This window comes from Apis cerana, linkage group LG11, assembly GCF_029169275.1.
Source record: "Apis cerana isolate GH-2021 linkage group LG11, AcerK_1.0, whole genome shotgun sequence".
NCBI classification, from domain to species: Eukaryota; Metazoa; Arthropoda; class Insecta; order Hymenoptera; family Apidae; genus Apis; species Apis cerana.
In genome coordinates, this window is record NC_083862.1 from 7,510,563 (window position 1) to 7,525,400 (window position 14,838).

The following is a 14,838-nucleotide window of genomic DNA, read 5'->3' on the forward strand; positions in this document are numbered from 1 at the left end:
ATCAAGATTTACGGATTTCCAAGTAATTGAACAAGTGTATATATATATATTCGTGTGTTTGTATTGAGCATGATCTTACATCGTTTGGAAATCTTCTTGGAAGAGATGTATCATATTTAGAATCGGTTTTCTTTTTTTGATATTATATCGGTGAATATGAAATTTCATTTTCTTGAACGTCGTTTCGAGAGATAGGTTAATTGTACTCTTCTACAATTTTGATAATTTTTTAATTTTATATAGAACTATTATTTTTCGTGGTAATTTTTATATAATTCTGTATATTTTTATCAATAATTGTTGTTTCAAGGTATAAATAAAAGTCCTTGGACTTTTTTCCTTCGAAATGATATTTCTATTAATTCTTTCAAATTTTAATTATATTAATATTTTTATAAATCTTGTTAGATATGCATGGTTTTAGAATATAACTTATTTATATTAATAAATCCAAATATGTAATTCAACATTCTCATTCTCTGAACCATGCATTGAAATTTAATTCAGCAAACTCAAATTAAAAAATTTACAAAAGAAGGAACAAAATTTCTCATGCAATTCCTTTATTTTAATTCAACGATAATATTTGATTCTCAAATATTTTATTTCCTCTGCAAGTTTTGTCGAACGCAAAAAATTAAAAAAAAAAACAAAAATCTATGAAAAATAGAGATTTCATAACCGACTGCTGCCCTGATTTTGTTTATTCGTCAAGCTTCGAGACTGTTTCTGCTCTGCATAATGTAGGAAAAATGAATTCTCGATCAACCTAATGGAAAAATTATGAGGCTAAGGGGGAAGGGGGAGAACGAAAGAAGTATGATTCACGATTAAATGGAAAAAGGGAGAGAGACAGAGACGAGTACGGGATTAATCATCGGTTTTACGCTGTCATTAAACAGCAAAAGAGTATCTTCCTGCCTGGTGGGAGGATGTGGATCATCCCTTTCCACCACCATTTCGCTTCTCCTCGTTTAGAAATATAGAGGAAGGCGCCCTCCCAAGTAGCCAAGACCGTGTCGTGTCTCCGAATTTATCTTCGGCTCATTAATAAGAGACGACAAGCATCGATAAGGAAGTAAGGGCTCGTCCTAAGAATGGACTGGAAATGAAAGGAACGACAAATGATTGCCGGTGAAAATCTTACAGCAGGTAGTTTCATTTACGAGAAATCTGCCCTAGTAACGTTCCTGTCGATCATAGTTCGTTAACGCGCTACTACAATATCCCGAAAACTGCTGGTATGTTTAATCCATTTTCAAGATTCTAGAAGAACTATCGTTCAAATGATTTGATTCGGTAAATCTATGTAAACCAATTTAATTTTTCAATTCAATCGAGCGGAAGGGTAGGATTAAATATCTATGAAAAGTTCTTTTCGAATAAAGAATCGTATCAATTTAGAAATTAATTTCAGAAACTTTTGTTTTGCACGAATAAATACATGCATTTATTATTGTACTATACTAAACGTTATTGGACTAACCGTTGTGATGGTAAGAAAGGAAAGAGGGTGAAACAGAGGGTGGTATTGTAGCCAGGTCAGATAAGTCATAATAGTGGCTCGGTTGACGTTGTTAATAGTCAACAGAGGATCACGGCGAGATAGCGCGCTAATGCACGCATTTATTTGAAATATTAAACCTCGAGAGAAGAGAAGAGGAAAAGAAGCAGGTTCCATTCTTGTTCTGCCCCTTATGCGAGGCTGGAGGAGAGGCTCGAGAAAAGACAATTATAAATGATGATAATTAACGAAGATCTTAACTGGTCACTCCGTGACTTCGCAGTTGTGATTCTACATCGAGAGCCTCGAGGCGTATTTGTTTAATCTCTCTACTTTTTAATCGTGTAATCGAGTTCTTATTTATTTTTTGTAATTGTGATATAATTATTATTCCAATTATTATTCTACTTTCATTCGTAACCTCAATTCATTAATACGATATCAATTTGACAAATAGTGCATAATGTATACAAAGTGAACATACCTATGATAGAAATATACAATAAATGAAAATGAATTATAATCTAAAACTTATTTAAAAAAAGATTTTTCGTGTAAAACGAAATAAAAGAATCGGTGAGATCGCGATGGATATCCACGAAAATATCTCGAGACACCTCGGTAATTGTTTCTCCTTCATCTGCGTCGTGTTTCATCGAGAATTCCAGACGGGCTGATCAAATCAACACCGAGTGAACAGTGATACCATACGTATCTCCCTCTCCCTCCCTCTTCCCTTGTTCCCTTCCTAATTATTAATGTGCTCGAACGAACAGATAATCCTCAGAATCATCGTCGATGCATTCAGAAACCCTCCCTCTCGTTATTGAATATATGAGTGATTAATTAAGAACATCTCACGACCTTCTGACTCGCCATTCGCTCCTCCCTCTTGAAAAACAAATTCTGAATACCACGTTCCACGAAGTTGGGCGACCGTGATGCAACTGCAATGAAATTATTATTTTTTTCGACGAGTGGACACGCGTACCATGTACGATCTCCGGATCGAATGATCGATTCGACGAATCGCTATGAATCCCAATTTGAAGCGATAAAAGAATCTCAGGGATACGTGGAATTTCACTCCAGGTTGTCATCGTGAACAATCGTAAAGACCCTTTGTTTCGTTCTTGCACCCCGACAGAGTTCAAGCTATGCCACGTGAAGAGAGAGAGAGAGTTGCTACAATGACTCGTAAAAAAAAAAAAAAGAAAAAAAAAAAAGAGGCGACGACGAAGACAACTGATACAATATTCATTTACTGCTACGTGTGCCTATGTTTCATAATGTCACGGTGGAAAGAGAGAAGGGAGAGAAAGAGCAAAAAGAGACAGAGATGAAGGAGAGTTGCATTCAAATGAAGGAATGCCGGGGGCGGTGGGATGAGGGGGGAGGGGAGAGGATAGGTGGGACCCCAGGATGACACTTCTCTTAGGTGATTTATACCCGTTGGTCGAATGACCATCATCTCGTGGAAAGATCTACAGGATCTCTACGGAGTCGCTTTTAGTTAGGCTTTGGACGAAGGATAGTTAGTCCCTAGGATGTTCGCGGCGTAAAAGTGGGGGATACAACGGGGACTTAACGCATAATGGGAGGGGGAGGAGGGGGGAGGGCCTTATGCAACGCGAAACATATAATTCCGTGGCACTCTCGTTACTCTCGGATAACACTATCATTTATTTAAGCATCGACGTTCATTGCGTCGTTTGCAAGCCTTAAAGCTTTCGCATTTCCCTCTATATAGCCCGGCCGGATCCGCGTATCGATAATGTATCGCGATGAAAAAGAAACTGTATTTGTTGTCCTGGTCAAGATGATAATCATCTTGACTTAACCCTCTTTATTTCTTAAAAATATTGGCCTGGGATAATAATATGCGCGCGGATATAACGCCAGTGTGAGAGATGAATAAGCGTTACACTTTTAATAATGTAATTTTAAGAGAAATTAAAATTTATTGTTGATTTCGCTCTTCTTTATATAGGGATACAGTTATATCGAATCTTTCAAATTGAAAATTTACTTGTATTTAAACAAATATTCCTAGTATAAGGATGTAATTGTTTAATTATGAAAGTCAATTTTTGTTGAAAATATACAAAGGGATGAAAAGTTCAAATAATAAATAAACGTATTTTTTGTCGCGACCAAGAAATTAGTACGGTAATTTGTACATAAATTTAACGACTAGCATGAAGACGATATTAAGTGCATGTTCATCGAGGTAAATATGGTTAAAATAGCCCGGGGATTAAACTGAGGTTAAAACTCCATTTCTGAATTTCACTTCGGGCTAAAGTGCACGCATGAGTACTTGCATTAACTGTGTAAATAACTACTTCAGTTACAAGTGGTTGGATAAGAATTAGTGTTTTAACGCTAGGAAGGAGACGAGAAAAGAAAGAAACGAAAGTGATGTCGTCTCTAGATTGACACCAACTGGATTTTTGTTACTTTCTTTTCACCATTTGGTGAATCAGTTTCTCTGTGACGAGTAAAAAGAAATCAATTCTTCAATTCTACGTAATATTCTTTTTGAAAATGTCAAATAACGACTGCAAAACAAAGGTAAAATTAAAAATAATACGAATATGTAATGAGATATCACAAAAATAAATATCAAAAAATTTATTTATAATTTGTGAAGATAAAACCCCTTTTCTACTCTATAATCTGAACAATAAAATTTGCAGAAGAATCTAACAATTGTAATAATTTTACTGAACGATAAATAACAAATTTATATATGGATTACGAAAGCGACAATATCTCGAATTATGAAAGTTACAAACCATAAATATTCACGCTCGATTTGTGATTATTTTTCGTCATCGACATGCTTCCGTGATAATTCGTGAAAGTCTCGAGAAAGTTACGAGAAATTAGAGGAAAATCGTTCTGCGGCCAGAATCTCTCGTTCGACTACACGCATCGCTGATTATTAATTTCAAACCTCTCGCTCATACTTTATTTCAGATAAGACAATCAAGGGTTTTGCAGCTGTCTAATTTGCACGATGATTAATAGAGTTTATAAACCGATGGATGATAATCAGATTCTTGATGCCCTGCCCACGCATAAGTTATTTTCGATTCAACTTCGCGCCACGTAATTTGAATCGCTAATTTTATAAAATATTACGTCAGATTTCGGTAATCACCGGAAATGAGAAGAATGCCGAATAGAATTTTGAAATAATTTTATTAGTGGGCTACAAGCAATCCATGCAAATCAGATACGTCAAGATATGCAAAATAGATATTGTATTTTAAATATTTAAAATTATTCAATGGACTGGCACCATCCTATTCCTAAATTAAATACCAAAATTCTTTTGTTAAATGGAACATGTAGAAACAGCACTTGATTCGTATGAAACTGTTATCTTTGTAAATGAAAAATTAAATAACAATTAACATAAGACACATTGTCGTGAATAACTCACGTCACACTTGTCCAATGATCGTTAAATCATTTATTTAAATCTCCTATTATGTTCGTAAACGTTTATGCTAATCCTGATAATTACGATTGTATCTTCACATTTTACGTCTCAGTGAAAAAACACGTTTACGTTTTTCCAATTACAAAATATCTATATAGAATTAACGAAACTAAAAAAAAAAAAAAAAAACTGCAACAGTTCATCACAGAATCATTTTTATAAATTGCAAAATAAAATTCATAATCATCATGTACATCCACGATTTTCAAATTATACCATTTTTACCATTTACATTTTTCCATTCAACCCCTTATCTTAAATCACATTATCTTAAAAATCTTAGAAATGATTGGTTCGAATACAATCAATCTCTCCAACTTATCCATATACAGTCAATCAATATACAACCCTCTCTCCCCAACCATAAACTAATCAAAATACAATAAAACAAAACGAAATAAAAACATACGCAAAGAATCGATCCCCGAATCAAAACGAATGATCTGTTCACTCGATGTATAATACAATTTCAAAGTGGAGGAAGATTCTCGCGATTTGATCGAAGCGTGGAGGCCGTTGGAGCGCGAGCCCCGAAAGGAGCTTCTTTCACGTGGCAAAAAGAAGAGGCCTGATTTGACAGTCATCGGTGTGGGAAACACGTCGAGTTTGAGGCTAACGAAGCTGCAGGCGTGTGTACACATAAAAGTCGATGTCGAGAGTTCACGAACCGTGAAGAAGTAGACGGAGGAAGGAGAAAAGGAGACGAGGAGGAAAAAGGAGGGAAGGCAGATGGAGGACACAACGTGGAGACGATGAAGAAGAAGTCGAGAAGGAGGAGGAGGAGGAGGAGGAGGAGGAGAGGAGCACGGCGCCACTCTTCGAAACGGAGCCTTGTCCTCGTGTTCGTGGTGTGCACAAGCCTCGCGCGCCAACTCGCGGGGGTAAACAGACGAAATTATATCGAAGAAAAATTACCCCGAGATAATAGTGATTAATGATCCTGGTGGCACGCGCGTGTGCGTGGACACGATCGTGTGTGCGTGGTTGTCGGTACGTTGATGCCCGGTAAAATATGATACTTGGTAAACTCCGCGCCGTCCTCCTCCTTCCATCTCTATCCCTCTTCCTCCTCTTCCCATTGGCAAACTGGCTTGCCATCTACCGTCCAGTTTGGCGACAGCGGACGAAGGCTGTGCGGCAACGCAGAAGAAGACGTGGAAGAGGGAGTGGAAGAATTGGCAGAGAGCAATCTTCTCTAATTAACACATTAAGACTAATCAGAGCCAGTTGGGTTATTCCTGTTCGAGAGCCCACTCGCCTAGATTTAACGTTCCACCTAAATTAATTCTAATTATTACCATGCCCGTTTGCGAGCCGTATATTGGGATCGACGTCGCCGTTTCGCCGGTCGAAAATCCCGTGACTGGCCTCGGTATTATTAATCTTCTTTGTCTGGGGGAACGGTCTGTTGTCGAAAACGATCACTGGAATTGTATCCTAACTCCGAATATCGATCATGAAAATTTGTGCCTTCCGCCCGCGCGACAATTCCTCCCGTTTTCCATCGAGAAACAAATGTTTTAACTATACGACTGTGTATAAATAATTTTTATCGATACTATGAAAATGAGAAATTGGTTTCTTGCTTCCCAGAAAATAACATCCAAGTTATATAACTCTCCTATAAATTAACGAATAAATGAATTACTGCCAATTATATAAAATTCGGAATTGTACAAGACAGAGACAAAATTATTGGCATATATATCATATATATCATATGTATATATGCATCGATATTTATTAATAAACATCTATATTAGAATTCGCTCATACTTTTATAAACATTAAAAGAAAAAGGTTATTTTTATTCTTGTCTACTTTCATCTTTTCGTACGATACGATCGGCTCATAGAAACAACGAAATGAATACGCAAGTACTTTAGATAGGGGTCTAACTCGGTTCCGTATGCGAGAGGTACACGCGATAATTAATAATCGTCGGAAGATCCTTTCTACACACGAACGAGTTTCCGAGAGACCCTCGTGGACGAGCATAATAGCGACCATACGAAAAAATGAGAGCTGAAGATCACCGTCGAGATCTGACCCGAGATAGGTGGACGGGCCTTATACATTCGAGCGTGGCAGAGAAGCGAGTATATCTCTACCTATGTAAAACACGTGCCCAGAAAATATTTAAACCAGTTCCCTCCGCATACCCTCACTCTTAACCCCCTTTCTTCGACCACGATGTATGTACAATGGATCAGTCATTGTCATTGACAATTCAGTCGCGGAATCTTTGTTTTTATCATTTTGAACTGATATTCCTTCTTCCTTTTCATGTCTGCTTATTTTTTTTATCGCGAGATATCTTGCAAATAGTGATAAAACACGAGTGAAATAAAGAGCGTTTTATGTAAATTAGAATTGCTGCTAGTTTTATCATTTTTTTTTAATTTTTAAAGAATTATCTAGAAAATGTAATTATTGAAAAATGTAAATCATGAGATATCGAAGAAGAATATTATATTATTATATCATCGTGTTAAAAATTGAATTGTGAATAAGGAGATATAAAAAACGATATGTAAATATTATAATTAATTTTTATAAATATAATTTTATATATTGATTTATATAGATGAATATATAATAAATAATAATTGATAAAAATAATATTATTAACGAAGAAAACAAAAAAAATCTTAATTTACAGATATTTGAACGTTTATAAAATAATCATAAAAAATAGTACAATTTAGTTATCATATTGTTTTAAATATTCTTGCTTTATTCACGATCAAATGATAACGATTATATTAGAAAACTGCACGAAGAATCAAAAAATAAATATGTATACATAAATGATTAGAACAAAAATGAATAATTCATTCACCGAAATTCACTGCATTTATTCCTGTAAATATTTTCTTCCACGTTCTTTAATTCTTCGATCTTCTTTACAGCAGCAAAATCAGCTCGAATCACATACTAGCATCATAATACAAAAGTTAATTAGGTTAAATACATGATCGTTACTCGAGTACCGATTAAATTTAATCATGAATGATATGGTTAATATTCCGCAGGTGATTGATATAATTCGTATGATTATGCAGCAACCTACGTGTCATTTACAATAGAAATCTTCCATAATTAACGCTGTCAGTTAAACTGATAGGAATTCTTTTCGTGATCATAATCTACGTCAAGCACAGTGGATAACTGATTATCAATTGTACGTTCAATGACCCAATAACTAATAACCAATGCGTGACAAAAGTGCTCTTTTTTGTAAATAAATTGTATCGTTGACTGGGAAAACTCATGAATCTACGGAACATTTGAATGTAATGTCTTCAAATACGTAATGAAAACATTATCTAAAATTAAATATTCGTTATGATATACATATATATTTCATTTCATTAGTTACATTCACATATTATATATTCATAAATATATAAAAACGGAAATGTAAGAAATGAATTTGAAATATGCGAGTATAACTTTCTATATATATTCTGTATATAATTATTATATATTATTTATGTAAAAATATGTATATGCATCATTTGTTTTTAGTTCAAATAACAAAAATATATATCATTGTTAAAAACTATCATATAAACAATATTTGATATTTTTCTATTTTTAATTATCGTTTTGACGAACAATACAAAGAAAGATTAATTTCAAAGTTTTTATGTACGATATATATCGTTTTTAGAATTCATTATTTCCAATCTATAGAAATTTTCTTTAAAATATTTATTTTTTTTATATTGAATTTATTTTAGAAATTCGTTCACAATTATAATGATTATTCACAATTTTATCGTTATAAAAATAGATGGATAATAAAAAAAAAAAATTATAGTTTCCGAATATCATATTCACAGATATATTTTCGAACACCTGACATTGACATTAGTCACTTCATAAAAAAAGAGCAGATGTTTGCTCGTGGAAATCATTGACCTGTTTGTTTACCTATGCGATCGCTTCATATGCATTGTACAAATTAACAAAAGATTTATTTATAAATAGCTTTTTATTATTATGAAAATTTAAAAATTACTAAACTATTTTTAAAATTTGAATTATTTCATCATTTTTATGAAATTCAGGCTAGATAGATATTTAAACATATCATATTAACATATTTCTAAATACGTTAATATAACGTCAAAATATCTTCATTGGTATATACATAAATAATTATTAACAGTTATTGAAATATTAATAATTTTACGTAAGACGCATATTTGATCTTCTATGAAAATTATTATGTTAATTCTATTTCATGTATCATGCTTATTATCTAAGAGCATGCAACATGATTTTTTAAAGTATCTTTTAATACGTTGAATATCGCAACAGTTATACAACGTAACGATACGATAATTCACGTTCCATAAAATGATATTTTTCCTGATTACGAATGATCGTTTCTTAGTTGACGATTTGAACATGTCTATTAATATTTAAGCATTCAATAACAAATGTAGTAAACATTAAATAAAAATCATTTATTATCATAAATATGATTGATTTTCAATTATACGTAATTCTTATATTGCTTTCATATTATTTTCTATTCCCTTACAATATCACGCTGTCACGTCCTTTACAATGAAAACAATAATACTTACATTTCAAATGCTCCGTTTTTGATGACGCACAAGCATATCACTAATAACTAATAACACTCGTTATATTCTGATTGTTATCAATAATGTAACACAAAAATCGATCACGAATTTCGAACAATATAATACGATTCAAATCGAATGAAAGTCGTCCATGATGTAAATTTTCTATAGTTAACGTAAAAATTACTGGTGCGCTGCCGGCGATAGTGTATCGTCTGCCATCTATCGGAGGAATTATCAACTACTTTCATGCTTAGAAACGTGCATGCAGTATTCGTATTTACCACACGCGCAATTTGTAGTTAAAAATAAAAAATGTCATATTTGAATTAATGAGCATAAACAGTCAATATTATTTTGAAATACATGAATTACTAATATTTAAATATTTTTTATTTTACAATATGAATAGTTAAAAAATGTTCTTTTTTTCAAATAGAATGTAACATATATATAACTTTTAGATGTATATATATATATATATATATATATATATATATATATATATTTAATTTGATCTGATTCAATATACTTTTATAATATAAAAAAAATTGGCTATATTATTATAATTTAAAATTTAAAAATGTATATTTTTGTAGATATCATGGAATGTATATACATTTATATATGAGAAAACAAAATTTAAAAAAATATCTACAGCGAAAAATAAGTGAAAGTTTTATTATATAATAATTAACTTTAAAAGGAATAATTGTGTATAGGGTATATACACAATAATAATTATATTGTGATTTAAAGATTAATAATGTTTGAAATTTCTCGAGATATTTTTATCCGATACAATGAATAAATAGTAATTAATAATTAAGAATTAGAATTAATTCCTATTGAAATATAAATTTCATTAAATATATATATTACATCCTTTTCAAGATTCTTAAAAGTATCTGATGTAAAATTTGAACTTCATTTCTAATCCTTTTTACATAAAAACGACAAATTATTAACTTAATATAATTTCCCTCGAATTTAAAGCGAACGTAACTAACTGTCAGAATTTTTTAATCGAGAGTGTACGTATTTTTATCTTGTACATGATCTGAAAAGTGCATAAACGAGAAAACGCTAAATAAACATAGGAAAATATTAAAAACCCTGCTGAAAGCTATTTCTTTCAATAACAGCTATTCCTGTTTTCTAAAGCTCTCGGATATAACAAGAACCGGTGACGTTTCTGAATAATTCCTTGAAACTGCACGGAATGGTAGCCAGCCATTAAGAGTTAGGACGCGAAAGACGTTTTACCCGGATAAATATTTGAAACGTTCCCTGACAGTCTTGAGAGGTTCATTACGGAGGATTACACAACTCATATCGAGGACTTAGAATTCTCCTTTCGCGCGAAAAGACATGATCACAGTCTTTGCAAACTGATTCGAACGTAGGAAATTAGTTCGCTGAGCTTTCATTCTTGAATTCTCAATACTCTCCTTGCTAAATGGCCTCTTTTTCAAAATGAACATCCTCTGTTCATTTCGCTTTATTAAGACCTCGTTGTATACGGCCGTGGAATATGAATACGTCGAGAAAAGGTTACGAATCAAGGTTTCTTTTATCTTAACATAATTTCTTTTTCTCTCTGTACACCGATATACAATTTACTTATTTATCTATAATAATTATTCAACAAATTGTTCTTGTTCTTTTTTCCAATTTTAATAAACTTCTATTTCCTTTTTTCCTTAAAAATTATAGTTTGAACTTTTCTTCTTTCTATCACAAATTTTACTCGAGCATAATATTTCATCTTTTCCTCTTAGTTTCCAATCTATTCCGTTCACAGATTCAAGAACAATAAGCATAAAATATTACGCAAGAATGATTAAAACAGCGGTTGCGTATCCTCCATCGAAATACAAAAGTAGTAGTCGGCAAAAAAGTCCGCCCTTTTCTCCATATTATGGAGTACGTTTTCAGTTTGTGCAGCACTGCAAGCATGTTAACGTAATATTGTCCAGCAGAAATGTCCGAAAGTCTCGTCATTACGCGATACTCGATGCGCAGCGAATATTCAATGGCCGGGTAAAAAACATCCATTGGGTGCACGTTGTCGTGCACAGCGTACAATTTTTCATTTCTCAAGATGTTGATATGCATGCCGGTTACGTGCATACATATCACGGGAAACATTCATACGTGTACGTATCCACGTGTAATACATGTGTAAACGTGGATTTCGAATTCGGCCCGGCCAATATTAGCATCGGCGAACGTTATAGGACAACACTATTCTTCGGATAATAGGCGTTTAAGGCTTAATGTATGCATTGAAAACTATTAGGTATTCAAATACTCGGATTGCGTTACGTTACACTATAATATCCGACTTCCTCCAATGCATCTACCAAATTGCCACCATTATCCTTATTATATTTTATTTATTAGCCACGCTGGCCTTAATCCATCCTAAATGGTATCGGCACAGACATCCCTGAATCGCGATCTTTCTTCGACTCGGCAAAAAAAGACTTATTGTTTTACTACGCAAACAGTGTGGAATATGAAAATTGTATTTCATTGCTTAATTTGTTAATTTATTAAGCATAACAAATTAAATATTATTGGAATGTAAGATTGAATTAATAAAAATTGTGAATAAAGATATAAGCAACAAATAATAAACGTAAAAAAAAGAAAAGAATATAATACATAATCTGATGATAATAATTCTCTTAAATTGTGACGAAAATATATCAAACATGTGCGTCAACAGCTTTCGAAAAATTATTTAAAAATATTCATCTATTATTTTTATGTAATTACCAGATAAAATACATACAAGTATCACACTTCTTGTTTAAACTTTGACTTATGAAGACGATTAACTCCTAGATTGCCTGCATAAAAGCGTTTCCAAACTTCCAATTTATCATTAAAGATAAATCTCAATTTCTGGTAGATAAATCTTCTTCCATCTTCAAATACCGCCCACATATTTCTCGGCTTAGTCGAACAATAAAGTAACCTCGAGTCACTGAAACTTGGATCACGCTTTTCATCATGGAATTTACATTTTAGACATTTTTATTTCAGTAATCGCAGTAGTGGTAGTGATCGTAATTAGCACGTACAGTTCATAATAGACTTACACGAAAAATCTAACACGAAGGTCGATGATTGAAGCCTTCGGTTCTGAAGAGGTCCGATTCGATTCGCTGTTACAAAACTCGTTACACGACGGCCAGTGTACCGAGGCTTCTTACAAGACAGTGGCCATGCTCGACGCTGAAGAAGGCGTTTCGCTTCATTAGCGATAAACCCTTTTTCCTCTTCATTCCCGTACCGACGAGTTTTTCTGCGCCTCACGTTTTCGACTTCACCCCCCTCGCGACTTTATGGGCCTATGCGCATTCCTCGTCGATCGTTTCAAACCAGGTGCAGTACTGTCATTAAGGATAAATCATCCGAAGGATGTTTGCCATGTCTGTAATACACTTACACGATCTCGTTATTTAAAATCTTCCATAATTCCGTGCTACGTTTCAGCCTTTCAGATTACTTCGTGGTTCGTTTACGAACCCGCTGCAAATTCGAAACACTTCTCTCCGAGGCTTATTACTCGTTTCTTTCTCCCTTTGAGGAACGAATTCTTAGATTCGTTTGTTTCATTTTATAATTCGAGTGACGGAAAAAAGTGTGAATAGAGAGTCGTTTGAAATTGAAGTGTTTCGTTGGACGTAAAAGAGTACGAGAGGAAATTTCACTCGAAATTAAAGATTAAGAATTAAATTATTCGAAATGAGAATAGTAGTTTAAATAGTACTATAGTTTTCTCCTTTATCACAAATTTAAAAAGAAATAATTCTAAAAGGTATAAATCAGATATTTCATTTCACGTTTGAATTTTTAATAAATTTCGAACGAGAAATTAAAAATTAATAATTAGATATCTTTTTTATGTATTTTTTCTTTTTTAGTGAATGAATGCTTTAATTAATAATTTATTCTACGTTTCATGTATTTATATATATTAATCTATACAAATTATGAATATTTTTGTTTTTTTTTTACACTAAAAGATAAAATTCAACCACACTATGTAAAAAGTGAAAATAAGATATTGCACAATCGTATCAAAAATAAAAAAAGAAGAAAAGAAAAAAGACAAAAAAAAAGAGCGATCCCCTTAAATCGTCGAATCACATCAGATCTCGGGCAACAAAGGAACGGGTGCCTCTCAGTAAGTGTGTCGAGTGGTGTCGGGGCAGTCAAACGGATCCTCCTCGGCTGTCCGGCAATTAATTTCGCGGGGTTTCGGCGAACGGGCCAGAAGAATCGTCCGAGGGATTCCTGAAACCGAGAACCGATATCGGATCTGGCCCTTTTCTCCAAGCCGCTCTTTTCCGCTCGATGCCGATCTAATTAATAACGGATCGGCGCCTGATCCCCTGCCTCCCTCCTCCTTCCACCTCTTTTCAGCGCAGCCCCTTCTGGGATACAACACGCTCAACAACACAGAGGGATCTACGAAGTCCCGTTCACCGGCCGCTCTCTCTCTCTCTCTCTCTTTCTCTCTCGGCTCGATTTAAATTGAAACGTTCGAAACAAAGGAGAGGAGTGGAGAGAGCGCGCGAAATTAAACAACCTGCAATATCTCGGTCTGACTATGCCACCCCACAAAGGCTTGTTCACACCCGATTAGGCACAAGGTCCACATGATACGGAGTGGCGGGGCGTGGGGCGTCCGCTCGGATCTATCTATCGGTAACGCAGGAATGTCTAATAACGAGCGTGTACACGGAGAGGCCACTTGGCGCAACTGGACTCGAATACGGCGAAAGAGATGGATAGGGGATCGTGTGTTGGAAGGTATTCGAGTAGAAATTTAGGTTAAGTTTGGTCTCAACGAGTCCGAGACGGTTAACTTCGCGTGTCTTTCTTTAGTCTATGTACTTATAAGATTCGATTCTAGGCGTTTATAAGGCAATATTCCGACACTTTTTTCACGATGTATCGTAGAAAATAGAGATTCAAAATCTATATCTATAATGTTATATAAACGATTCAACGAGTCATTCGAATGCTGCTGAAACAGTAAATGACGGATGGTGTTATTAATAATGGAGATCAATTTTCGACGTGTCCGTTTATAAATTGTTAATAATTAAAGAAAGATAGAGTTTTCGAATTTCACAATTGAATTTCCGCCAATGGGATTATACATACGTGCAAGTCGTGAACGAGGGTGGGGTTATTTGCAA